The sequence below is a fragment of the Canis lupus genome, chromosome 5, assembly GCF_011100685.1.
Source record: "Canis lupus familiaris isolate Mischka breed German Shepherd chromosome 5, alternate assembly UU_Cfam_GSD_1.0, whole genome shotgun sequence".
Classification (NCBI taxonomy): Eukaryota; Metazoa; Chordata; class Mammalia; order Carnivora; family Canidae; genus Canis; species Canis lupus.
This window is the reverse complement of record NC_049226.1, coordinates 83,988,785-84,015,976: the sequence shown is the minus strand read 5'-3', so window position 1 is coordinate 84,015,976 and position 27,192 is coordinate 83,988,785. Positions and strand designations below refer to the sequence as shown.

Here is a 27,192-nt window from a genome sequence, read left to right as displayed (position 1 = left end):
CCACCTGGCAAATGCCACCAAGCAACCTTAGCCCATGCCACAGGGAGCAGAAACACCCAGGCCCGCCGAGCTGCGACGGGCGAGCCCTGCCTGGATCTCCGACTGTAATAAAATGGGGGTTGCTTTCAGCTGCTAAATTTCAGGGTAGTTTGTCAAGCAACAGTGGGGTAACTGCCATGGGACTCTGCAGCCAGATGGTCTGGGTTCAAATCCTGATCCTACCGTTTGTTCGCTAGTTGACTGACCTCCCGCGTGCGCATTTCCCTGAAGCATCAGTACTTGCCTGGTGGGATCCACACCCAAACGGTCCTTAGGGGGTGAAGTGAAATCCACGTCAAGTGCTTTGCACAGTGCCTGGCTAGGGACGCCGAATGATCCGAAGGCATCAGCTGATGTCGTCTGTATGCCCTTTGACACATCCTTCCAACGAGGAAGAGCTCCCCTTCCCTATGTACAGGAGGCAGGAAAGAAGAGGCTGCAGGCATTCAAAGCACACCACCCCCTTGCCATTAACTCCTCCGGCTGTCCCACCACCGAAGGGAAAAGTCCAAACCCATTATGATTTGCAAAGCTCTTGCCCTGCTTATGCACACCTCGCCGCCTCCGTCCCCATCTCCCCTCAAAGCCGGGTCACAGCCATCCCTGCACACCCACCCGCACCCACCCGTACCCACCCACACCCACCCGCACCGCTCCAAGGGAATGGGTCAACATCCCCCCACTGAGTTCTTCTGAGCACGGTGACTTCAGGCATCCTTTTTCCTTCCTTGGGATTCCTTTTGCATATTCTCAGTCTTCTCCAGCAAACACTTTATTTTCATAACGTAGTAAACATTACAAAAAACAGGAGGTGGCAAGTCCCTCTACTTGAAGACCGGGACACTATCTTACTTCTCGATCTTCCTCCTGGAATCTGCCTAAACCTCTTTCCTATTATTGAATGAAGGAAGGAAGGAGCTAGAAGTAGTGCAAAGCTCACTGTGCATATATTAAAGTGGAGTAGCCTACATTTATATACGAACTGCATTTATAAATGCAGGATGTAAATTTGAAAACCTCTCTTTTGTTTTCTTGATTTGGGGTGGTGGTGGGTTTGGATTTTTCGGGGTTTTTTTGTTTTTTTCAAAGATACTCATGGTGAAGCCGGTCTCTTTTCAAATGAAGAAACCCTTTCTGAAGTGACTAATCATTCTGTAATTTATTCTTTTTAAGGCCAGAATGCCAGAGTTTCTTAAAATGAGCTTCTTCTTCCGTATCTGTGTTTATCAACTAATGACAGGCTCTTAAACATTCATTTAGTGATGAGAAAGTTCCAAGACAGTGTGCTATGTTCTGGTTAGAAGAATTCAGCTTAGCCAAATATATATAAATTGCCTGCCCGCCAAAGGGAGAGGACCTGTCCGGGAATACTAAATCTGTGGGTACAGATTTGGGAGCACAAACGTTTCTTCTCGGGGACTGACAGTGAGCTGACTCTGTGTGGCCACGGCCCCCTGGGCCCTGCCCGGGCCTGGTGGAGAAGCACCCATCTTCCCAGACATCTTTGTCTCCCTCTGGGTCTCTCCCAGCTGCCTTGCTGGCTGGATTCAGAAGCCTTACATCTCCAACTCTTTCACAAATTCTCTAAATAGGTTACTAGTTCATGCACTGGATTTTCGTGCTCTCTTCGATTTACCAGCTCAGAGTAACCCAAATCAGGCCAGCCTGTGCGGGATGAAGTCAATGAGCATGGAAATTGCCTCTAGTACACACACAGGCTCTCCCAGAGCTCCTGTTTTGGATTCCTCTTGCATTAGCAACCGAAGGCGGCTTCTTCCAGCGCACAGCACCGCCGCCTTCCCCCTTCCCGCCCGGACGATCTCAGGAGATTTTAGAATCTTTAAGTCAACCCAACAGGCTTCTTTTCTGGTCATTTCTCATCACTTAGTCCTATAAATATTAATCACAAGCTTCATATTTTAAAACCTCTTTAAGCATATTAACTATTTAGCCACATAAATCAATCGTCAGCTAATCTTAGTGGTCCCTCACACTTTCCCAAGTTCCAGAACTTTCTACCTCAGCTACCAAACTTCACCCTTTTGCCACCAAAGTTATTTCATGCCTTTTCAATCTACCAGGCCTTTCTTTAGATGAAAAGGAACAGAGAAGGAAGGAGGGAGAGAAAGAAAGGGGGAGGAAAGGGAGAACAAAGAGAGGACAACGGGAGATGAACAAATTAGAAAGATAAACCCATGGGACTGGAGGATCAGGGACCTGTTTCTGATTCTCCAAACTGTCTTGGGCATCCTGAGCAAGCCGCTAAACGTCTCTGGGGTTGGCATGGGTTAGGAGGTATCTCTGGCATCTTCTTGCTAAAAACCCTATCCTCTCTACAGTAAATTCCAGAATTATCTCCTTCATACCAGAAGATCTTTCTAGAAGGATGCCCAAGGAGCACAGAGGTTGCTTTGCACTCACAGACTGCAAGATAGATCCATAGCCCTTGCTTCCAGACTCACTGGGGGAGTGAGCTGCTCTGTGGGCATAGTCTTTTTCTTTTCTTTTTAAAGATTTATTTGTCTGATAGAAAGGGTGCCTGCATGTGCGCAGGTGCTGGGGCGCAGGACACAGGGAGAGAGAATCCAAGTAGACTCCACACTGAGCGGGGAGCCTGACGCGGGGCTGCATCTCATGACCCTGAGATCATGACCTGAGCTGAAACCAAGAATCAGCTGTTTACCGACTGCTCCACCCAGACACCCCTGTGGACGTGGTCTCTGTAGTCCCATTTCTGTGCAGCCCATTTGCGGTTCAATTACCTTTCAGAGTGTACGTCCTAATTATGTAAAAACTATGCAGCCAACCTATGAGAACCTCCAGGAATCCTAGCAGCATTGATTGCTTCATACCAGCTATTTTGAGAAGGTGTCAGTGTTAGGGGAGGAAGTAACTCCGGCAACTAAGAGAGCGGAGTCAGACAGGCCATGGTTCAAATACTGGCCCCTGCAGGTGTTCAGCGTTCAACCAGGTGCCTCACCTCCCTGAGAAGCACTTCTCTCATCTGTAAAGCAGAGAGGCGTCTGCATGCTTCCTCTGGTTGTTATCCAGAAGAAAAGAGACAGTGCTACAACATGTACCGCTCTGCACCTGACTCATAGTTAGTGTTCAATAAATGTGAGCTTTTATTATTACCATATTTCCTCCATTCTGAGACACCATCGATCGGAAGTCAAAGCATCAATTTAATAACTTCTCAGGGGGAAAAACAATATATTAAACACACATTCCCATTTTAAGACATCACAATTTCAACAATATTAAAAGGTGAAAAGAAATGTGTCTTAAAAATCAATGAAATGTGGTCTTATTATTGTCACATTTTGGAACCATTCTAAGTCATTTGCTTGTTTACTTGCCTTTTTCCTGTTTTGTCTGGCTTTCCCCCAGGAGACATGAAGTTCCATGAGAATAAAGAACTAGGTCTTCCTTTCAACACTGTGCTCCCAGTGCCTAGTACAAGTGTCAACAAAATATTTGTGGGATAAGATGATTTAACATTACTTTAAGGGCAGCCCAGGTGGCTCAGCAGTTTAGCGCCACCTTCAGCCCAGGGCCTGATCCTGGAGACCCGGGATCGAGTCGCACGTCGGGCTCCCTGCATGGAGCCTGCTTCTCCCTCTCCCTGTGTCTCTGCCTCTCTCTCTGTGTCTCTCAAGAATAAATAAATAAAATCTTTAAAAACAAAGCACTAATATGAGGGGGCTACTGATTAAGATGCCACTAATGTTGGCATTGTTTCATATGATGAAACTTCTTCATATCCTCCAAAATCCCTTCCACTTAGTTCCTCCCCAGCCTTGGGAGAAAGGTTTGTTTGTCTGAATGTGTATTTGTTGAAAACTGGTATTTTCCTTGAACTCTATGCACAAGGAATGAGGGTGAAAGCAGACAAGTGCAGAGCATCTGCCACAACCACTGACACAGAGGTAGCAGTCATAAATCACACTCGAAATTCAACACAAAACAATGGTAGGGTATTGGTCCTCATCAGCTTAAAATATGCTGCCGGTTTGAATGTCCTTAGTTTCTGTAGATATGCACTAGACATCAATAAAGATCTATTTATGGAATCAACTAAAATGTGTCCTTTTAATTTGCAAACAAGAAAAATAAACACTGAGGTAATCTCCCCAGTGCAAATGACTTTTACTACACATTCAGAAATTTTAAAAAAATAAAAAATAAATAAAATAAACGATTCATCAACAATCAGTTTAAGGAGGGCCTACTATGTGTTGGGTGTGCCAGGTGCTGGGGTGGAGAAGCAGTCTAGAATAGTCTAGGATAAGGAAGACAAATGAAGGAGACACCGGGATACACACACCATTGTCCTATGTCAGGCAGAAAGAAGCACTGGCTCAGGGCTGTAGGGCCCCAAGGTAAGGAGCAGGAATGATCTTAAGGAGGAGAGAATGTCAGTCCCATCAGACTGACTGGAAGTAGAGGGGTCTCTGATTTTGTGTCACTCCAGCTCCTTCAGATGATTCCCGGCTGCATAAACCAAATCCTGTGTCAGGGGACCTGTCAGACTCCAAGAGATACTGTAGGGGCTTATCAAAAATGAAATGGTTTCTCATTGAGAGGAAGCAAAGTTCATTCACTCAGTTGCCTTGCAAGTGACGGGGCAGGTAATTACACAAATACAAGCTACTTTTAACTTATCATGAAACAGTAATTCTCAAATAATTAACCTAAACAAGAAATTGGGTCCACTTACCCCAATCATGAGGAACTTGTTGGACAAGAGCTTGTTGTGGGGTGTCCTCTTCTTTAATGAGGATGAGGATGATTCTTTACAGTGCCCAGGAAGCAGCCACAGTATCTAAACAAGGAAACAAAAGGAACTGAGTGAAGAAGAAAACCATAAGCCCAGCCCTCAATAGGTCAAGGTTGGACTGACCAGATAGACATGATGAGTGCTGGGAGGTCAGACTAGGCTTCACAGAGCCTGGAGCAGGAAGTGTTGTTGGAACATGACAGCCCTCGGTTGGTCTTCAACCATGAGAAGAAATTCAATATTGGCAGAAAGAGAGGAAGGCCATACCAGCCTTGGCCAGCGCTGGAGTAGCAAAGTTGCTAATCTAATGTGGCACCAGTACACAGACATGAACTCAGTAATGAAGAGGGAGATGTTGGCAGGAGCTCGTTTAAGGTGGAGCCTGATTATACAAGGAGCTCAGAGTCGTGTTGTTTTGCTTTGCTTTGTTTCAATTGTATTGAGGATGAAAGTTTTGAGCAAAACAGTGATACAATCGGTTGTATGTCTCAGGAAGACTATTCTGGTGGTACCGAGGTTCGGCTGGAAGAAATGAGGAATGTGGGAAGGAAAGACAGTTATTGCAAGAGTTCAGGCAATGGGTGACAGGGTCAGATCTCAGAGACTGAGAAGGTGGATGGCTGGGCCTTGGAGGTCAACTGGATGAAGAGGAAGAGGGACAGGAAAAACACCCCGGCCTGCTAGGGTATTAGAATGAAGACTGTTAGCCCCTCATATTCACCTAAAGGAATGTCCTGGGACTCACGGCATCGCTCTCCATGATGGCCACGTGGAAGTTCCCCAGTATCCAGGACACAACAGCATACCATGCAGCTGTAAGAAGGAAAGATCTCCAATGGAATGATCAACATGAGTGAAGGCACAAACCAGCCTGTCCAAACACTCACCAAACCAACAGAAGAAGCAGAGTATATACTGTATCATTCCATTTGCCATAAGTTCAAAACCAAGCAAAATGAATTTATGGTGTCCAAAGTTATAAGACAGATCATACTTTGGTGGGGAATCATGGCAGGTCCTGACGAGAGAGAACGCAGGTAACCATGGGGTAAGTTCCGATGTTCCATTTCCAAGTTCTGGTTACTCAGGTATGTTCACCATGTGAAAATCCATCCGACTGTATTTGTATTATCTGTGTGCACTTTTATGCAAATACAAGATACTTAAAGTTAAAAACCTACAAAAAATAAAATCATCTTTTATTTGCAGTGCCTCCTGTATGTACAGCACTAAAGCAATGTCAGTAACAACAACAACACCTTTTATTTTGGAATATTAATCCCTATGTGCTAGAAACTGGTAGGTGCTGACTGCAACCTCGTGAGAACAGTTTTATTTTATTTTATTTTTTTAAGATTTTATTTATTTAGTCATGAGAGACAGAGAGAGAGAGGCAGAGACACGGGCAGAGGGAGAAGCAGGCTCCCCACGGGGAGCTTGATGCAGAACTCGAACCCAGGACCCCAGGATCACAACCTGAGCCAAAGGCAGATGCTCCACCACTGAGCTACCCAGGAATCCCACATGAGATCATTTTTAAACCCCTAGCTAAAAACAAGGAAACAGAGGTTCTGAGATATTTAAATAATGCCTAAATCCACCATCTTTCTTCTGAAACAGCCCCTTACTTTGTGTCAGGATTCCACAAGTATTCCAAGAAACGTGACTGCAATTATTCTACTGTAGGCATTGAATCTGCTGTGTCCACACGATCCTACTTTTCCAGCATAAGCTGGATCTGTCCCCCCTCGTACTTCCAAACATTCAGGTTATCAATGAACTATTTCAGGGCTTCACATCATGCTTATTTCCACCTCTCTCATGCTTAATTCCAGACCTCTCCAGCAAACACCTTCCTTATGAAGTTTTCAATCAAACAAATGAATTCAACCCAGAAAAGCAAACACATTTTGGATAGAACAGTCATCTTTTTTAATCAGTTTTTGTGTTTCCTATATAAACCAGCAGCCCAGAGGTACTATTTCTGAAAGCATTTTGTAATGGAAGATTTTAGCCGAGTGCTATTTAGTATTATCGTTATTATCCCTGTTATTAATAATAATGATTTATAGAGCAGTTGGAAGAGGCAGTGCTATTTAGAAACTAGGAACACCAAGCCTGATTTGATACTTAAGCCAGCAAATGGAATAGGAGGAGAAGAGGCAAGAGGAGAAATTAAAATAGACGGCTCTATCTTCAGACATCTACCTACAGGGACCAAGAAGCAGGTGATATGAAGGAAAAAGTCTACAAAAATGGAGCCCAGGGACATTTTTCTCCACGAGGTCACCACCTCAAGAGATGCGATCTGCCAGAACTCACAGAGCCTGGCCAAAAGCCGTAGCACCTTGACGAATTCACTTCCGACATGTCATGACCCTGGAGAGTTTTCAACATATTCTACAGACACAGATGCGTGTGACCTTTGCAAGAACGCTGTGGGGTAGACAGGGGCGGGCTAACTTCACATCTCCACCCCTACCGTGCTGGTGAAAGCACTAAAATTCGGGAGCAAAGCATCACAGGACAACATCACAGAAAGCCACCCTGGCCACGCTACCACGGGAGGTGACCCCAGGGGCCATCTCGTCAGGTGGTTCACAGCCATCACTGACTAAGAAAGCTGTGGGAGAATTTTGTGATGGTTTAAGACTCCTGAGCCTCATTCCAGGACTGAGGGGAACCCAAGAACGTATAATTCAAAGAATAAAACTCCCCAAAGAACTCGTCATAGAAACAAAAGAACTTGGGTCTTCAGAACGATAGAGTCTTTGGAGTGTTGCAGAAGACAAATAAATCAAAAACTCTCACCTGGCATCCCGGCGAGTATCCAAACTAGCAACGATGAAGAGAATATCCCAAAAGCTCAGAGAGAAGAAAGGTATTCTCTTCAATGGGGCAGTAATCAGATTCACATCAGTTCTCACCCTTTGAGGGAAAATGTATTTCAATTATACACCCAGACAGCATACGTGTAAAGATACTAACACTTCTGCAAAGAATATTTTCTGCAAAACAAGAAATGAAATTGAGAATATGCTTCAGCCAAATGAAAAAGAAATCCAAGAGAAATAGAAAGGAGTCCGGGAAATCCAAGGAAAAATAGAAACGAATCCCAGAGGGGAGCAAAATGAAACCTCAGGATGACAAGTGTGCAGCCAAAATCAATCAGCGCAAATGGAAACAGGAAGTCGGCAGGTGCCGGAAATAACATGTGTGAGAGGGAAGTAGATTCCGTCCTTTCAGTGGTAACAGCAAAGAAGCTGCAAGTCCCTCATGGGACCACGAAGGCAGAATTTTCTGTGTCAGTGAGAAAAACTAAAGGAACCCCTTGGAAGAGACAAACACATACAGTTGGCCTTGAACAACATGGGGCTTGGGGGCGCCAACCACCCGTGCAGTTGAAAATCCACGTATAACTTTGGACTCCCCCAAATCTTTTTTTAAATAGTTAAGTCTTTTCCTTTTCTTTTTTTTTTCTTTTTTTTTTTTTATTGGAGTTCAATTTGCCAACATATAGCATACCCAGTGCTCATCCTGTCAAGTGCCCCCATCAGTGTCCGTCACCCCATCCCCCTGTCCCCCCCGTCCCCCCGCCCACCCCCCCTTCCACCCCCTTGTTCGTTTCCCAGAGTTAGGAGACTCTCATGCTCTGTCACCCTCACTGATATTTTCACTCATTTTCTCTCCTTTCCCCTTTATTCCCTTTCACTAATTCTTATATTCCCCAAATGAATGAGACCATATAATGTTTGTCCTTCTCTGATTGACTTACTTCACTCAGCATCATCCCCTCCAGTTCCAACCACATGAAGCAAATGGTGGGTATTGGTCGTTTCTAATTGGACTCCCCAAAATCTTAACCTCTAATGGCATTCTGTTGCCGAGAAGCCTTACCAGTAACATATTAACTCACATCTTGTATGTTGTATGTATCATGTGTTGTGCTCTTAACAAAGTAAGATAGAGCAAAAAAATGTTATTAAGAAAATCCTAAGGAAAGGAGAATATGTTTATAGCACTGTTCCATGCTTACAGAAAAAACTCTGCATACCAGTGGACCGCACAGTCCAAACTCACGGTATTCAAGGGCCAGGTGCACGTGAAAGGCATGGACTGAGTGTGAAAAACAAACGCAGGTGTTCAGTGGGTGTAGGTAAAGGAAGGAAGTTGTTAGGTTTTCCCACCTTCCTTCAAGTGGTGTGAGTTTGAAGGCACAGCCTTGCGCTTGCTTCCTCGAGTCCAGCCCGACCAGGTGGCCAGGTGGGTGCCAGGGGGTGGGGGTAGGGGGGCACTGAGAGGCCACAGAACATACTGGCTCTGAGCAAGAGGTCTGAGGTCACAGGCTGGGCCCAAACTCTTGCCTCTGCCGCTTACTGGCTCCATGACCTTGGAGAGTTACTTAACCTCTCTGTGCCTCCGCTCTCTCCTCCTCACAGGACTGTCACCTACCTCACAGGACTGATACACAGATAGAAGAATCCAATATAGGTAATGTATTTCGAATGGCAATTCACTCCACATAAGCACGCAAAGAGTAGCTGTTATTATTGTCGCAATATTAAAATATAGAAAGAGTGGTTGGGTTGTGAAGTAAAGGCCATTCTCAAAATTAGCCTCGACAAAACTTGGAAGACAAAAACAGAATTAAATATCATAAAATCAACATAAAAATTGAGAGGCGAAAAATAAAGACACAGTTGACACGACGAGAGGCAGGAGAGAGACGCTACAGGAAGAGGAAGGGGGTTGCTAATTCCTTCACCTAAGACGGAAGTATCTAAATTCTGTACAGACTAAACAGATGAAGCAATAAAGAGTTTTAACCCTAAATATATAATCTGAAATGATTTAATTAATAAATTAATTTTAATCCTTTTAAGTTTATTAATTTTTCATTGATTATAATTATATATTTTATCTACATATTACATATACTTCTATATAATTTATATCCTACTTATGGTTAATTATAATTATAATGAATAATTAATCCATTAATTTAAATGTAATTTAAAGTAATAAAGCAAACACTAAACATGATATTTATAAAGTCAGAAAAGCAGGTGGTGGAGAAGGAAGGTGAAGTGGGAGGTAATGACTGTTGACCTTTGCAGGATGCTTATCATGGGCCAGACAATGTGCTAATCGCTCTACATATATTATCTCAATTAATCCTATAACAGCCCTATAAGTTCAATACCTTTGCTATGATGATGCCCGCTTCCCAGGAATTTGAGGCAGAGAGAGACTAGGTAGGTCGCCTGGATCCCCAGACGAGTCAGAGAAGGGCAGTCCCAGCCTCTGCTTTCTGGCACCTCTACGAGAACGCATCCTCCAGAGTGGGAAGGTAGTGAGAGCGGTTTACAGATAGCACCTAGCGTTAGGGAGGCAGAGGAAAAATCAACCACTATCGTGGCATGAAGAGTGTCCCACAAAATGTCACGTCTACCCAGGACCTCCAAAAGTGATGTTATTTGGAAGTAAGGTCTCTGCAGATGTAATTGAGATGAGGTCATACTAGAGATGGGTTGGTCCTAAGGCCAAGGCCTGGGGTCCTCATAAGAACAGGAAAAGAAGGGGCCCCTCGGTGGCTCAGTCGCTTAAAGGTCGGCCTTCGGCTCAGGTCACGATCCCAGGGTCCTGGGAGAGAGCCCAGCTTTGGGCTCCCTGCTCAGCGGGGAGTCTGTTTCTCCCTCTCTCTCTCTCTCCCCTTCTGCTTGTGCTCACTCTCTCTCACAAATAAATAAAGTCTTTAAAAATAAATAAAATAGGCATGCCTGGGTGGCTCAGCGGTTGAGCATCTGCCTTTGGTTCAGGGCCTGATCCTGGAGACCCGGATCGAGTCCCACATCAGGCTCCTTGTGAGAACCCTGCTTCTCCCTCTGCTTGTGTCTCTGCCTCTCTCCCTCTCTGTCTCTTGAGAATAAATAAACGAAATCTTTTAAATAAATATATAAATAAAAATTAAAAGGAATATGAGGTGATTTGATTTAAAAAAAAATGGGGAGGAGAAAACAGGGAGACTCACAGGGAAGAAGCCCATGGGACAACAGAGGCAGGCGTCGGAGAGGCACAGCTACAAACCAAGGAACAGAGATTGCCGGGAGCCACCCGAAGCTAAGAGGAGGCACTAGGGGTTCTTCCCTAGAGCCTTAGAGGGAGCGGGGCCTTGCCAGCACCTCGACTTCATACTGACAACCCTCGGAACTGTGAAAAAGTACATTTCTGTTGTTTCATGGCCACCTGGTTTGTGGTAATTTGTGACAGCAGCCTTGGGAGACTGAGACAACTACCCAAAGCCTTAGAATAGAAATGGTCAAGATCATTGGAAAAAGGGAGAATTGGACCCTATAGCTTTCTTTACTTTTTGCTTTTTTTTTTTTTTTTTTTTTTTTTTTTTTTAATGATAGGCACACAGTGAGAGAGAGAGAGAGGCAGAGACACAGGCAGAGGGAGAAGCAGGCTCCATGCACCGGGAGCCTGACGTGGGATTCGATCCCGGGCCTCCAGGGTCACGCCCTGGGCCAAAGGCAGGCGCTAACCGCTGCGCCACCCAGGGATCCCTACTTTTTGCTTTCTAAACATCTATCATGTGCTACTCTCTGCGGTAGGCAGACTCATAGGGGGATCTCATGACGCATCCTTCTGGGTTCACATGATTGTGTAACTCCCTCCTTTTGATCTCAGTGGAACCTGTGACTGGCTTCTAACCACTGGAATATCCCACATACAAGATGTCACTTCCATGATAGAATTATTTAAGACTGTCATGTCAGTCTTACAGATCCTCTCCCTCCCTGGCTTTGACGAAGCAGATGGTCGGGTCGAGGAGACCCACATAGGGAACAGAGGCAAATCTCCAGCCAACAACTACTTCGGCGCTGAGAATGTTCTCTGACTCACAACCAGCAAGACACTGAGGTCCCCAGTCCAATGGGCTGAAGGGAACTGAACTCTGCCAACAGCGACACGAGCTTGGAACCATGGCCTTCGCCGTCCGAGTCGCAGCAGAAACGCCACCCCTCTGAACCCTCCACCATTGCCCTGTGGGACCCTGACTCAGCCAAGCTGTGTGTAAACCCCTGACCCACAGCACCTGGTAAAATAAAGGTAATAAAGGCCTGTAGTTTTAAGCCACTAGAGTTGTGTAAAATTGTCACGCATCAATAGATAACTAATATTCGCCTATAAATAAGAAGAGTAATAATACTAAGACTCCGAAGCTTGCTATCGTTAAACATTAAGACAAATTATTTTGATGATCAGTTGGCTTTGGGGACAGCTCCCTCATGAAACAAATAAGGAAACCAAGGCACAGAGAGGTGGAGAGGCATGGACAGGTTCGCCCGGGTCATTAATGGAAATGTCAAAAAAAATTTTGAAAATTAAAAATAAAAAAACTGAAATATGACTGAGGCACACTGGTCCCCATGGACGCTACATGCTCCATCTTGCTGCTGCCTGCAGAACAACTGGAATAAAAGGTGGGGAAGGGGAGTAGCAAAGAGCAAGATAATTGCTCAAATCAAGGGCAAAGATTCAGTTTTGCCTTCGATTAGATTCATGGCAAGCTCTGTTCCCAACATTCACCCCTAGTTCCTGGGAGGGTAAATGTGTGAAACAGGCACTTATTAGACAATTTTTTTTTTGACAGCTGCTGCCTTTGCAATTACTGTGGTATGATTTTTTTTTCTTCTGAATGGCTCCAGATTTGTTTTTGCCTGAGCTGAGGTGGAAAATTGAGAAATAACAGATTCAACAATAATTGACTTTATTAGGAATATGAATGTATTACACATGCTGTATATTAAAAACTCATTGCTTTTATATTGGCCCCGCACACTCTACGCTACGTTTATGGTTCCCTGGTCTCTGGTGTTCCCCCTTCTTTACGGTTCCCATCAGCTTTATGTTCCTCATTCCCTGTCATGCGGAGGAAATAAATGGTTAAAAATCTAAGTGCTCATCAGACACAAGCCAGAGTTCATAAATGAAAGTGGGCAGGCTTGGGTAATTTAAGATACTGCTGTGAGCTGGTGTTGCCAAAAAAATGATGCACTTATTGAACCATAAACAAAAGCAATTAAGATGAGCTGTTGATTACTGTGGAGAAAAACTCCCCAACAGCACAGAGAAGCGGGCCTCAGAGGGAGTCTCATTTGCATAAGCATCTCTGGAATCCTGGGATGTCCCAGGAGGGTTGCAGGAGCCCCTTTTGCAAAAGGATCCTGGTGTCTCACGGGAAGAATCCTGAGAAAGCCCCTGGAACCTTCTGCACAAGGAATCACAGCTACCAGGCAAAGAAGGGAGCAGAAGGTTGACTGTTTCTTTAGAGCAGCGCCAGGAAGGAAGCAAGTCCCTCTGAGGTAGTTTGAAGGCATCAGACTCGTGGCAAACCACAGCTGGAACATAATGCTGTTGAGTTCTACGTGGCAAAGCATTGCCTCAGCCCGACCTTTGAGAGCTCCCTGGAGAAGGCTAGGACCTGGGAGAGGGGAGGGAGTACCCCTGGTGCAACCTTTAATGGCTGGACCGTCCCAGGTTGCACAAAATGGAGCTCTGATGGGAAAAGCTGAGCAAAAGAAGCCTGGATCAACAGCTGGCAGAGAGCACCTGCTGACGCCCGGCTGCAGAAGCAGCAAGAACCACAAAAGCAAGGATGTAACTAAGCTGCCAAAGATGCAGAGGTGGTTAGGAACCTGGAAACAAAATGAGGTGCCCGGTCTGGACAAACACACAGCAATGGCCAGCCCCCCGGCCCCCCAGCTCCAAGCCCTTAACCACGCCCACCACTGGAGCAGGACGCACAAGATCACAAAGGAAATCTGTGAACACTGTGACCCTGTTATCATCTCTCTCTGAGAGTGGAAATTCTCCACTGATTATGGAGAGCTGTACCTAAAAGTCCCCAAGAACAAGGCGCGTGGTCGATGCTTGACAATTGTTTACAGAGGGAAAAAGAGAAAAGGAGGAATGAGTGGATGAACAGATGGAGGGAATGCATCACTGGGAGAGAAGTTAAGGTCAGGATTGACATTTAGAGTCGCCTTGAGGAGGCAGAGAGGGTGGAAAGAGCACGCCAGGGCAAAGCGCCCTGAGACACATCTTAAGTAGTGAGCAGGAGCAAGACAGGCAGGAGAAGAAAAATGAGCATCCAGCCAGACAGATGATGTTGGGTCAACTCAACCCTTCGCCTCCTGTCAGGAAACTCTGCGGGCACACATTGCAGCATGCCGATCAGTCACAGCGAGCAGTGATTGGCATCTGCGAGCCTAGCACCTACGAGAAGACTGACATTCAGGCAGACAGGTCCAAATGTCACCGGCCAAAGGCCAGAGCACCTGGCAGGCTGGCTCGGGCCACTCAGACGGGTGAGGTGACGGTCAGACCAACGCAACCACCCTGAGTGGTGGTTGGAAATTCACTGCCAGCGGCCAGTTCATTTAACCAGGAGACATATCTGTGTTGGTGTATATGAGGTGATAAAGGCGTGGGGGCCCACGGAAAGGAAATTAATGGGTGGAGACCTCCTACTTTCCACCCAGGGCTTAACACCAGCTTGTGGAACAGTCAGCACAACTCAAGTAGGGGTGATCAGCTCTGTTTTACTCATAAAGGACCTCGGGCTCTGATAAAGTCAATAGTCTTTAAAAATTCACACGGGTGATAAGAGATAGACCCAGGATCAAATCGGGATTGCCTGAGCCATGGAAGTCTTGTTCTTTCTACTAACTCTCTGCTTTTGACATCGGCACCGAGAGGCACAGAGATACGTGAGGCGAAACGTTTTCCAAGGCAAAGAAGCAGAGGTAAAGCAATTTTAAAAACGTCTTTCTGCATATTGCTGTTGCCATTCTGCAATTACAAGGGAAATAATTCATGAGGCCGATGGAGAATACGATGGTAGGCAAAAGGAGCAAGAAGAGAAAGGAGTATCGTTTCTGCACTGGGTTTGTACTCCGCCCTGAAGCCACGATAGATCACATGGAGGCTGAGAGGGAGGCCTTGTTTGTGGCAGAACCAGGGTCCCGGAGCAGACTTCCAAGTGTCACTGGGAAGGTAGTATCGTTTATGTAGAGGAGCACGGGCATCTCTGATATACTGTGCTAAGCGAGGCAAAAATGGCAAAGGACTCGGTGACCCAGGATTCACTCAACAAACATTGCTGAGTGTCGCATCAGCTGCCCTCATGCCGGCCTACAAAAGCCTGTGGGAGGAAGTCCTGTCCACACAGCTGTCAGGCTCCAAGAGGAGGACAGACATATGGGAAGACAAGGTCATACAATTATGCTCTTTTTGGGGAAATGTGCTTCCAAGACCAAATTTGTAGGACTTTGAGAATTAATTCATTAAGTCAATAAACATCTATTGAGTGGCTCCCTAAGGACAGGCCACTGTAGGCTCGAGGGTAGATAAGTGAGCACAACAGACGATAAAGTCTCTGGTATTGGTTGTATTCTGGGAAAGTGTATTCTGGGAAATTATATTCTGTCTACATCCAGTCTTGCCACATTTCTTCTCTATGAGTCTATCAGAATTGTCCTTGTACCTCCCACCTCAGAGAAGCGGGTGATAGGGATCAAGAGTAGGGTTTTTATACACGGGAAGCTTTCAATTTAAGTTCCAGATTATCACATCCTAACTAAGAGATCCCCTAAAATCAGAAAGTTGCAAGGTTTTTTGTTTTTGTTTTTTTTTTTTGTTTTTTCTTTTTTTTCTCCCTTGTAACACTGGTGACAATGATCTTTCCTTGCAGGGATTTTAGGAGAGTTCATTTGAATATACTCACATCATCTAGCCTGATGCATAGACAATGAAAATAGAAGTTTCTGTTCCCTAGTTGAGATTTCTCTCTGCCCCAGGGCCAAGTTGCTATATCAAACTGTAAACCCCACATGCCCGCTTTCGGTTATAATTATGTCCACACAGCAGCTCCTACATACTGTGGACATCTGCACTATTTGGAAATACTCCTTAGTTTATACCATCATGGCACATAGGAAACCCCAAATCATTAACTGTAGAAGAGAGGGATAAAGGAAGGGGGGAAGTAGAGGCAGGGACCCAAAATAAAGTGTATCTCCAGTCAGAGACAATGAGTACACTCCCCATTAGCCCAAGTGTGATCTAGTAGAGTAGGAGGAATGGCTTTGGGAAGAATTTTAGGAAGTTCCTTATCTGTAGGTCATGTTGAGATATCAGGGCTGAGAAAAAGGAAGCCCCAGCATTGTCCAGTTTCTGATCTGGGCTACAGGGTAGAGAACAGTGTTACCTAGAAACGCTCACTAGGAGGGAGGCAGAAGTGTGAGCTGCTGCTTTGTTCAATTCGGTATGTCTGATGGACAGTCGGGGGTGATAGCAGCTGGAGCCACATAGAAGCCTCTGCACGTCATGGAAGCCTGGGCTTCCAGATGTGGGAGTCATTGGAATGGGGGAAGTATCTGTGGCCGTGAGAGTAAATGAGATGACTGCGGGGTAGGTAGCAGAGCGGGAGGAGGCCATTGAGGGAAGAAGCACAGGAACGTTGCTGTTCAATCTCAAACGTGGAAGTAAAGCCAAGGAAGTGAATACAGAGGAGGACGCAGAGCTGGAGACCGAGTTCTCTGGAACTGAACTGGTCCAGCAGATGTGAGTCAGCGTTGGCATCAGGACCAAGGACAGAGAACCATGCCGCGTCCCCTCCCCTCCCCCACAATGGGCAGGGTGGGCACCCCAGTAGCTCCCTGGGACACAGCCCTCTCCAGGGGTGGAGAGAGAGGGACCCTACGTTACAAAAGCGGCCACTGGCTCTGCCAGAAGAAATGCCACATTGGAGGAGAGTCCCAGCCCCAGAAAGGCAGGGGATTCGCAGCGACCAAGAGCATGCCCAAGATGGACGGCTCTGGGGAGTATGCACTGCGTTCCCTGGGATTTTCTGGATAGTTCGTCCTTCCCCTCCTCTGTGAGGTAGAAATGCTTCAGAAAGAAATCTACAGTTATAAATTCTCTAGGTTCCTTCTTACCCAGTCAGGCAAGATTGATGGGCTGAGCTGGTTTGACACAGAAGCAATTGGGAATATCATTATTTGCCTTGTATTTATCTGCATTTATGTTAATAGCTTTGTTCTTGATCAGAGTAGCTACTAAACTTAGGGAAAATGTTTATTGCACTCAAAGTTTCCCTATGATGAATTATGTGGGAGTCACAGAATAGCCAATGCACACAACGTGAAGAAAACATTTCCTTTTTTTTTTTTTTTTTTTTTTCTGCTTCTGATCCCAACGGCACAGGCCTCCTGCATACTTGGGACCAAACCAACTCAATTTTTCACATTCTGCTTTGTCATCTGATTGATTTAATGCTTCTTGTGGTCAGACTTTGCAGAGAAAAAGAACACGCATACAATTTCTCTCTCTGGCATGAGCTCTTTCTTGCTCTTTTTTTGACGGGCAATTTCATAAAATCACAGGGCTGGGAAGGACCTTTATGTGCATTTTTTCCTAACTCCTCACAGTACAGAAGCACTTGGGAGAAAAAAAGAGACAGAAAGAAGTAACTTTTTTTGAGATCTTTCCCAGGTGAGGCAGTGTGCTCAGAGGCTTCACTTATTATATTAGCCTACTTTATCTTCACGACACTTTCTTACCCCCATGTCGAAGATGAGTAACATCGAGGCTTGGAGAATTAGACCACAGGCTGACAAACTACTGCCTGGGGCTGGAATCAAGCCCACCTTCTGCTTGTGTAAGTCAAGTTTTCTTGGAATGCAACCATATTCATTCATTCATTCATTCATTCATTCATTCGTTTATGTATTGTCTGTGGCTCCCGAAGCTATAATGGCAGAGTTGAGTGGTTGCAACCAAGATCATTCAGCCCACAAAGCCTAAAATATTTACTCTCTGACTCTTTACAGAAAAGGTTTGCTAACCTCTACTGGAGTCAACTGCCCTGGTCACAGATGGTAGGTGATTATGTTTGGTAAACACCCTATTCTGTTCTGTTCTGGGTGACTCCAGATCGTCTGTCTTTCTTCCCTATTACTGCTATCTTGCTCACAGTGTCCACCTCATGGAGGACAGACCAGTTCAGGTGGCCCCTCAGAACGTTCTCATCCAAAAACATACTCACCTACCTCCAAACAAACCAGAAAGACTTCCTGTAGCAAACTACAGGCAGCGGTAAGGATGTACCTGCTCGGAAGGCATTTGAAAAATAGAGATTTAGGTTCTTCTTTACCCTTCGCCTCACAGTGGGTTTCGCCTCTTCTGTCTTGCACAGAGGAAGCCAGAATGGATATTAGTTTAATAGCACTTAGTAAGAATTTTAATATCTTTCATTACTGTGTCTATCAAGGAAGACTTCCTGGAAGAGGTAGAATTTGATAGAAGGTTTTCATACCACAGGTCATGTAAGTTTCTCAAAAAGCTTCTGGAGGAAATGAGAGGAGGTGAAAAATAATTGTGAAGACCGTCAACCCTTCAGAAAGGTGATGCTAAAGTAAGGGGACAGTGTTAGGAGAAGACATTCACGAGTTCTTCCAATGTGTACAACCCTTCAAAAGGAGTGTAATTTTTTGAGATGAGGGAAGAAGGAACCCTCAAATGTGAAGGGACTCACCCAGGATCTCATAGTTTACAAGACAGGATTTGAATTTGGGTCTGGATGCAAAGCCCATTCGGTTTCCCATGTACCATTTTTTAAAATGAAGCCAGCCTGCAAAGAAGTAACTCTCAGAATTGATCCATACCTGTAATGTTCACATTTTCTCAGGATTTCTCAGGATTAGCTTTCTTAGAGATGAAGTAAACTTGAGTGAACAGAAAGCGACCAAAGGTAGACATTTCTGGTCCTGATGGTAGTGAGAAATCTGAAGATGAGAGAAAAGAGGAGTGTAGCAGAGAAAGGGGCTGAGGAGGGAAGGAGGGAAGGGAACGGAAATGGAGGGGAAAATTTTTTTAAGTGGAGTCTCTCTAGACTGGGAGACCTTGGGAACCAATCAAATCTCAGAGGAGACCCAAGAGAGACCGAGTGAGGTCCATCCATGGAGGCCAAGTACACAAGGCAACAAAAGACAAACACATCTGACGTTGAGGATCTCATTTGTGATGTAATCTCTCATCACATGTGACCTCATGTGATTAATCAGGGAATTTTAAAACATCAGGCAAAGAACGGAGTTATGGGTCATCTGGTCTGGTCTTTCATCCTGACACCTCCCTACAACACCCATCAGCAGGGATGCCCAGACCCTACTTGATTATCTCTAGTGGCAGGAAACCTAAACCCCACAGCCCAGGCAGCTCAAGTAAGACCTATAATTTCCCTGTGACTTAAACCAATCGATTCCAATTATCCCCCGAGGAGATGATCAGGACACATGAAACTACCGTCTCGAGTAAAATTTCTTAAAGTATACAAAGACAGCAGGTACCCTTAGGACTGTCCTCCCGAAGTAAACATAAAAATCACCACTTACAGATGCCTTCTATGTAGACTAGATGCCTTCCATGTATAGATGCCTCACCGGAAGCTTAAATGTTATATCCCTAAGAGGTATTCATGACTATCTCTATTTTATCGGAGAGAAAACAGAGGCTCAGACTCCAGAAGGAAGTTCCCCATGATAACATCACCAGGGAGTACAAGACACAGATTTCCAACACAGGTCATTCTTTGAATTCCACGTACCTCCTGACACCAGGATTTTGAACCCTCTCAGCATTATGATAATTTCACTACGGACTTTAAGAAGTAGAAAAGTGTAAGTGGGCATATTTTTATCTGTTTTTTTTTTTTTCATTATATTGACATGGAAGAGAGAAAGTAGGTGACGAGTAGAATTGAGTCAGAGCTATTTAAGAAAGACATCTGACCAGCTGAAGAATATCTTCTTGTAAAATAACTTCTGAGGTTGCGTCTGATGTTGAAAATACAATCAGTGGTACGTGTCTCTGTAAATCCAGGTAAGAAATTCACCAGTTTCCCGTGAAGAGTCCATAAAATCGTATTTCCTTACATTTGTCAAACAGTTGGGAATATATACCTCACAATTAGATAAACTTCTTCCCTTTGTCATTTTAAAATCAATAACATCCTTAAGATGTATTTTCCTGATAATCTCCTCTAATAAAAAGTGTCAGAAGAGGCAGTTTCATGGACCATAACTTTACAGACAATGAGATTAATCAAGGTGGATATGTTTGCACAAATGGCTAGGAGTTTGCAAGCCTCCAAGGTCAAGAGACAGATACCAACTATAAAATTTTGGTTTTAAATGGCACCATAAACGCCAACACCAGTTACAAATTTCCAGGTTTTCTTCCTTCGGTTCTTTGGCCCCAACACCATTCCAAATTAGGAACTGGCCTTCTGTGAGCCTATTAGTGTGGTTGTAACTCCCGTGAATTCTTTCTTTGCAACAACTTCCTTGTGTTACAGATGAAACCATCCACCACCGCAGGAGCTGAAGTCTGACTTCCAAAGGCCCAGGGCACCCACTGTCTGACACACACTCACTTTCTGAATATTTTAAAGACAAGGGGATTAGGCACTTCAAAAATAACAGACCCTGCTTTGCATGAAAATATAATACGTTTCCATCTTAATGATGTTAAAAGAATAGCTTGTTATCACCAAGCATCTGAAGAAAAAACAAATTACACATGCAAATGTTTTTTGGCTAATTAATTCAATTCTGAAGATAAAATTGGGACAGTACAGAATTTCAAGCAGATTCCTAATAAGTTCTGGAATCCAGCAATTTTTAACTGGGATACCAGACCATCTATTTCCAGGAGGTGAGGTTTCTTGCAGACCCTTCTGTTAACATTGATTCATTCCAGTTTTGCGAAAAGCCTCAATGTGCTGCTTAGTTATTTGTCCCATCACTCCTGTGGTGTAAAAATTTCAGGGTCAAAATTTAGACTAAAGGGGTGGAAATTCTAGCTGCCTTGTGCAAATTGAACTACCTCCCAGAAAATGACTTGCTTCATCTATAGCAGTGATATAAAGATGACATTATAAAACCTACGACAGTTACACAATTAAACCGGTCTTTCAATCTGAAAGCCCAGCTCCATTTGAAATTAGTGGGAAGAGCATGGGTTTGGAGGCACACAGATCTGGATTGAATAACAAATCTGCCACCTATTTGCTACTTGAGAGGAAAAAACACAGTTACAATCCCTAAAACATTACTGATCTTTTCATCTGTAAAGTGGGATTAAAAATGTCTACTCTCAGGGGTTTTTTTTTTTTTTTCTTTTAATTGAGAATTAGAATCAAAAATGTATTTGCATTGGAGAAAAAAAATCTTTACAATCCTTTTTTAAAATGAAAGCTGTGTTTTATATCTGTTTGCTCCTAATTTAAAAAAGTAAAATCTAAAAAAAAAAAAAAAAGTAAAATCTTTCTGTCATGAGACCAAAATCCCTTGAAAATCACAAAAATCTTGAGGACTTCCATAAGGCATGGATAGAGGAAGTGATTAAGTTTGTCTCATCCAGAATTTAGGAATGAAGGAAGCCTCTAGATTATACAGACAGAATAGAAACGATCTCAGAGCTTTATATACAATAAATGCTCAAGAAACATTTCTTTCTCTTGTAGAGGCATTATTTCTATACTATAACATCCCAGTTTGTTTAAATACCAGGAAGTTCCCTATCTTATTATAGGAGTACCAAATCTCTACAGCCCATGAGCAAAGAAAACAGTTTTTACTCTGTACCTAATGGTGGGCTCCAGTCACTTGTCTGGAAGCCTGGGAGGAAGAGCATATCTACAAATGGGACATAAAGCGTGTGGCACACAGTTGCCCTACCCATGGCCCGGGAAGACACTGCCAAAGACAGAGCCGCCCAGCACTCCAGAACTCCACGTGGCTAGGAAACTGAAGTTGGTGTGAGAGATTAAACAAATTTCCCATTATTCACGTGTTTCAGTAGAAGAGGGACTTCCTGGGTTTCTTGGCAGAGGGTGACCACTCTGAATGTCCCTCCCTGCTAGTGGGAAGAGGAAAATACTGCGGGTCACTGGGCTGGGAGATTTGTATGGAAAAACCTGTCCAGACCACGCAAGTCAGAGGTTTAGCATGGAGTCAGGAGAGATAAGGACCACTTGAGTTGATGTCCAAGAAAGGAGCTGACAACAAGGCAAAGAGACAACAGAACCAAGGAACAGGTCAGGTCAGGAGGAACCAATGGGACACAGACAGGGAGCCAAGACAGAGCAGTGAGCCCAGAAGGGGCCCAGCAGGGGCATGCGACCAGGCCATGCCATGCAACATTTCTCAGGTCTTGAGGCCCTAGCCCGGGAAGGGGGTTGAGAGGAAGCTGCCCAGAGCTGGAGAGGTAAAGGGAAGATGATGGTCTGGACACCTGTGAAGGAGCCACAGGCATGAACAGCCAGCACTGGGGGCCCGCCCAGGGGTGAGGGCCTGAGTGACTCATAGAATAGCTGTACCCTAAAGGACTTTTCCTTCTCATAGAATGTCTTTTTTATTTACCCTGGGCTGAAGGCAGGTGTTAAACTGCTGAGCCACCCAGGCGTCCCTAGAATGTCTTTAAAAAAAAAAAAATTTATTTGTTTATTTTAAAGATTTTATTTATTTTTTTGAGAGAGAGAGCATGCACAAGCGGAGGGAGGGGGAGGCGGAAGGGGAAGAACAGAGGCAGAGGGAGAGGGAGGATCATGACCTGAGCCGAAGGCAGATGTCTAACCTACTGAGCCATCCATGCACCCCAAAGAGTGTCTTCAATTGTGTGTCTCTCCAGGAACAACCCAAGGACAAGCAAAAGCCATACTTCCAAGTCAAGTGCATAGAAGCCACTTTGCTCTTCCTGTTGGTGAAAATGCAGCTGATGAGCCACAAATTCCTGCAAACGCTACTGAATGAGTCCAATGCGAGCACAGAGGCTACCTTTCCCCTTTCTAAAATACACCAATATCTCTTCCCTAGAATGTTTCTGAAACCCTCTGGCTGACATTGAGCTTTCTGAGCTTCAGTCTTCTATCTATCAAGTGGTGAGAACAATGTTGAGATGGAATTTCAGCTGGAATAGTGACCCATCCCGGCTGTCTGGTTAAGCAACTCTGAATTCTGGAGTTAAATTGGACTCGTTTATTTTGGCCCCGATTTCAGGATCTGTGAAATTCAGCTCTGAAACAGACTTATCTAGGAAATAAGGCCACCCATGGTCTGAGGCCCCTCTTGGACTTGAGTGTTGACTACATGGTAGGCATGGCCAAGAGTATTAGATAAATTACCTCCTTTTAACAACCCTACCAATGACTACAACCGCTTATTGTCTTTTAACAAGGCCACTGAGAGATGGCAGTAGCGTAACTTGCCCAAGGTCACCCAGCTATAAAGTGGTAAAGCCAGTTCAGACGGTCCCTGACTTAGAATGTTTACAACTTAGGATTTTTTTTTTTTTAAAGATTTTATTTTTTTTATGATAGTCACAGAGAGAGAGAGAGAGAGAGGCAGAGACACAGGCAGAGGGAGAAGCAGGCTCCATGCACCGGGATCCTGATGTGGGATTCGATCCTGGGTCTCCAGGATCGCGCCCTGGGCCAAAGGCAGGCGCCAAACCGCTGCGCCACCCAGGGATCCCAGGATTTTTTTTTTTTTTAACTGTACAATGGTGTGAAAGCGGTTTGCATTCAGTAGAAACCATACTTTTAATTTTGATCTTCTTCTGGGCTAACAGCATGTGGGATGACCCTCAACCATGATGCTGGGCGGCAGCAGGAGCCGGAGCTACCAGGCAGCCACGGATGGGATCACGAAGGTAAACGAGCGACACGCAACCATTCTGCACCCCCACAGCCATTCTGTTTCTCGCTTTCAGTACAGTATCCAATAAATTACAGATGTTCAGCACTTCGTTATAAAAAAAAGGCTTCGTGTGAGATGATTCTACACAACAGTAGGCCCACGGTAAGTGTTCTGAGCACGTAGGTGTAAGGCAGGCTAGGCTAAGCTATGATGCTTGGTAGGTGGGGTGTATCAAATGCATTTTCAACGTATGGTATTTCCAACTTTACAGTGGGTTTATCGGGATGCCACCCCCCCCCTTAAGTGGAGGAACATCTGTATCTGGATTTAGGCAGTGACCCCAGAGCCGAAGCTCTAAGGCTCTGTGTATACCTCACTGGTAGTTGGGGGAGGTGAATGACTTTGAGAGTTTCAGTGGAGAAGGGAAGGGTTGATTTCTGTAAACCCTGGTCACAGCGTTCTCCTTGATGCTGAGATTTAGACACCATCGTGCAGGGGAACTGAGTTAGCAGAGTTGACTACACGTGAGTCAGACCTATTCTTATCTTCTCCTCCATATGATTCCGGTCCCTAAGGAGAGGTTAGAGGGGAAGAGAAGACCCGAGACCAGGACACTGGCCACCTGACCGAGCCCCCCTGGGTAAGAGCCAGGGCCTGGATTGTCCAGGCTTGGCCCCATCTCATTTGCTTGCATTGATTTGCAAATGCCCAAAGCCGCACCCATGCAGGATGGGGGGTGGGGGTGGGGGAGACAAGCTCGTCATCCTTGCTCTTTAATTCCTTTTTTCATCTTCTTATCTCAAGTTCTTTGGTAATGCTCGGATTTCAAAGGAAATATTTGGAAAGATATCTGAGGACTGGATGCGTTCATGTTTTACACCAAATGCTTTCAACATGAGAATCCGCCCAGTCGTATCTAATAAAAATATCCTTCCTGAGCTGGTACCAGGAGGTTTCATTAAAATAGCAGTCGATAAGCAGAGCTGATTTGGCACCAGGAGGTAAAAAAGTCATCGGCATATCAGGCCTTTGGAATTCAAGAATACAGCTGAATCTAGGCCCTTTTTCGTTGTCTTAGGACCATATCCTACATCTTGCCTCATCAGGTACAGAGGAATGTACTCATTCAAACAGTACTGAGCTGTCAACATGAGAGAAGAATTGGAGATCTTTTCTCTGTCCATCATGCCTGAGGCAGAGAGACCGGAAATGGTTTCTCTGATGCCCCAGGATGTGGGACCCCTCTGATGCCCCAGAATTAAAGTTTCTATGAACTCCCCGAGGGGCTTCTTCCCAGGGCTTCATTTTCCTGGGCCCGATTGCCAGATCAACGAAAAAGTCACAACAGGGGCGCAAATAAATAACTCCAAACATGTCCGTTCCTGTATTTTCATCTTAGGCCTATTGGCTAACAACATAGGTCAGGTCTGCTAGGTGCTGGCGACCAGAATTCAACAGGGATCTCAGCTGCAAAGGCTTGCCACGCAATCAGGGAGATTAGGAAACCATCCCTGCCACAAGGAAATCGAAAGGAGGAAGGAATTCTTCACGGCTGGAGCTAGGTGGCCTATGGAATGCTTCCTGGAGGAAGTGACAGCAAAGTCAGGCCTTGAGTATAGGGGACACCTGGGCCTCGGAGATGGGAGAGTCTTAGCAGAAGTTAAGAGGATGCGTGACAGGGGCTCTGGCTGGACAAGGGACATACTTACAAGTTCAGGCTGCCCTGAGTTAAAGGTGCGTGGAGCCACGGCTGGCAAAGTGGTCCCAGCCCAGTAATGGGCCTCTGCTATCTGGCTGTAAGTTTGCTCATTAACCGGCATATGAGGAGGCCCCTCCCAGCACTGATCATTTCTCTCTCTCTCTCTTTTTTTTTTAAGATTTTATTTATTTATTCATGAGAGACACAGAGAGAGAGAGAGGCAGAGACACAGGCAGAGGGAGAAGCAGGCTCCATGCAGGGAGCCCGACGTGGGACTCGATCCCAGGACCCCGAAGGCAGATGCTCGACCTCTGAGCCCCCCGGGTGCCCCGGCGCTGATCATTTCTAACACCATTCCGGAAACAGTGGAAACCTTGGGGTTTCGCTAAGGCGGGGGGGGGGGGGGGGGGGGGGGGGGGGGGAAGGTACGGAGAGGCTAGCAAGCAGAAGCATCCTTCGATCTCTCAAATTCTTCGAGTCTAATTGCGAGCCTCGCGCCCCTTGTCTCACGGCCTTTCTCCCTCCTCTACCTGGGGCTGCTCTACACGCCCAGCCCCGCCGCTGCCTCTCGGGGCTCCCGGCGCCCCTGCACCCGCCCTGGCCCCACCGGGCTCAGGCTGCTGGTGTGAGTCACGAGGGTCGTGTGGGCCAGGAGGCGCTGGGGGCCACCACAGCCCTGGAGCCGGCCTGGGCTTGCACCTCCGTCCTGCCACCTGTCCCGCTGCGCGGACTCGGGGGTGGCCAGCCTCCGTGTGCCTCCGTGTGCATCTGGGGTGTGGGGGACCAGAACACCCGGCTCACAGGTCTTACTAAAATCGCCCAGGTTTAAAAAAATAATAAATAAATAAATAAATAAATAAATAAATAAATAAATAAATAAATAAATAAATAAAATAAAATCGCCCAGGTTCTCAGAAGGAAACCGAGGCCCTAGAGATCGGGGTGGAGCAGGTTTGGGGAGTTGGAACGTGTAGCCTCCCTGGGGCTTGGCACAGACGAGGTGATTTTATTGCGTTTATTTTTCAACTCGGCGTTCCCTGCATCTAGCAACTGTGCTGAACACATGAGCAAATTTTCCAAAGTTCCTCCAGGTCGGGCTACCACTTACCAGCTTTAGGGCCGAGCACAGCCCCAGGAAGACCCCGTGACCCCCACCTCATCAGGGGTGCAGCCGGCCCGGGGCCAGAGCGGCCAAGCCTGTGCTGGGCACCCCAGACACACATGTTGCAGGTTATGCCTGGGACTCGTATTGCTACGGAAATACCATCCTTCAAAACATTTTACTTTTTTTTTTGTTTCCAGTACATGAATTAGGTCTTAAAAAAAATAGAAGAGAAAAACGGGAAAAAAAAAAAAAAAAGAAAAGTAACTGATCTGTTTTGTGCCGGAGCTGTCTGGTCTCTCCAGCACTTAATCCAGCGGCTCTCATTGTCTGGGATCAAAGCGCCTTCCCCGCGCGGCTTTGTTCTGCTTGGAGCAGAGGCAGAGGCTGAAAGGAGACTCCTCCGGGCTGCCCGCCCCTCCCTTCCCCGGAACTTCCAGAGAACAAAGAGACTTACAAGGCAAGGATCCCAACTACAAGGTGCTAATGATCCGAATCACACGCCTCCGAGTCTGGACTGGTTTTCCCAAATCCGAAGGCTTCCTGGAGGGGGAGGAGCCACAGGGAGGAGCCAGGAGCCAAGACCTCTGGACTCGCCCCTTGGAATGCAGAGCAGCTGGGGGCACAAGTGTGGCTCCCCTCCCGGGATTGCGGGCGCTCCCAGCCCCCCAGCAGTCAGGCAGGCTCCCCCCACCGCCCCTCCTACGCCAGGGCACCCGCAGGTGCTGGTGCGGCTCAGTCTGGGCTACACTGGCAAAGGGCTTGCTGAGAATGACGGAGCCCAAACTCCAGGAGGAGAGCTGTT

The 27,192-nt window shown here is 45.8% G+C and overlaps 1 long non-coding RNA gene across 5 annotated transcripts; it reads right to left on the bottom strand.

The window, feature by feature from the left end:
* On the bottom strand, window positions 1-26,931 carry LOC111096060. Of its 5 annotated transcripts, none has more exons than XR_005358955.1 (4): window positions 26,845-26,931; window positions 5,541-5,632; window positions 4,760-4,864; window positions 1-447 (listed from the first exon to the last, which is right to left on the bottom strand). It is a non-coding gene; the product is annotated as an uncharacterized LOC111096060 (long non-coding RNA). The 5 variants fall into 5 exon arrangements; XR_005358953.1 differs by lacking the exon at window positions 26,845-26,931 and adding an exon at window positions 5,707-5,950 and having other exon boundaries at window positions 4,760-5,341; XR_005358952.1 differs by lacking the exon at window positions 26,845-26,931 and adding an exon at window positions 5,707-5,950.
* Window positions 26,932-27,192: the final 261 nt, after the last annotated feature.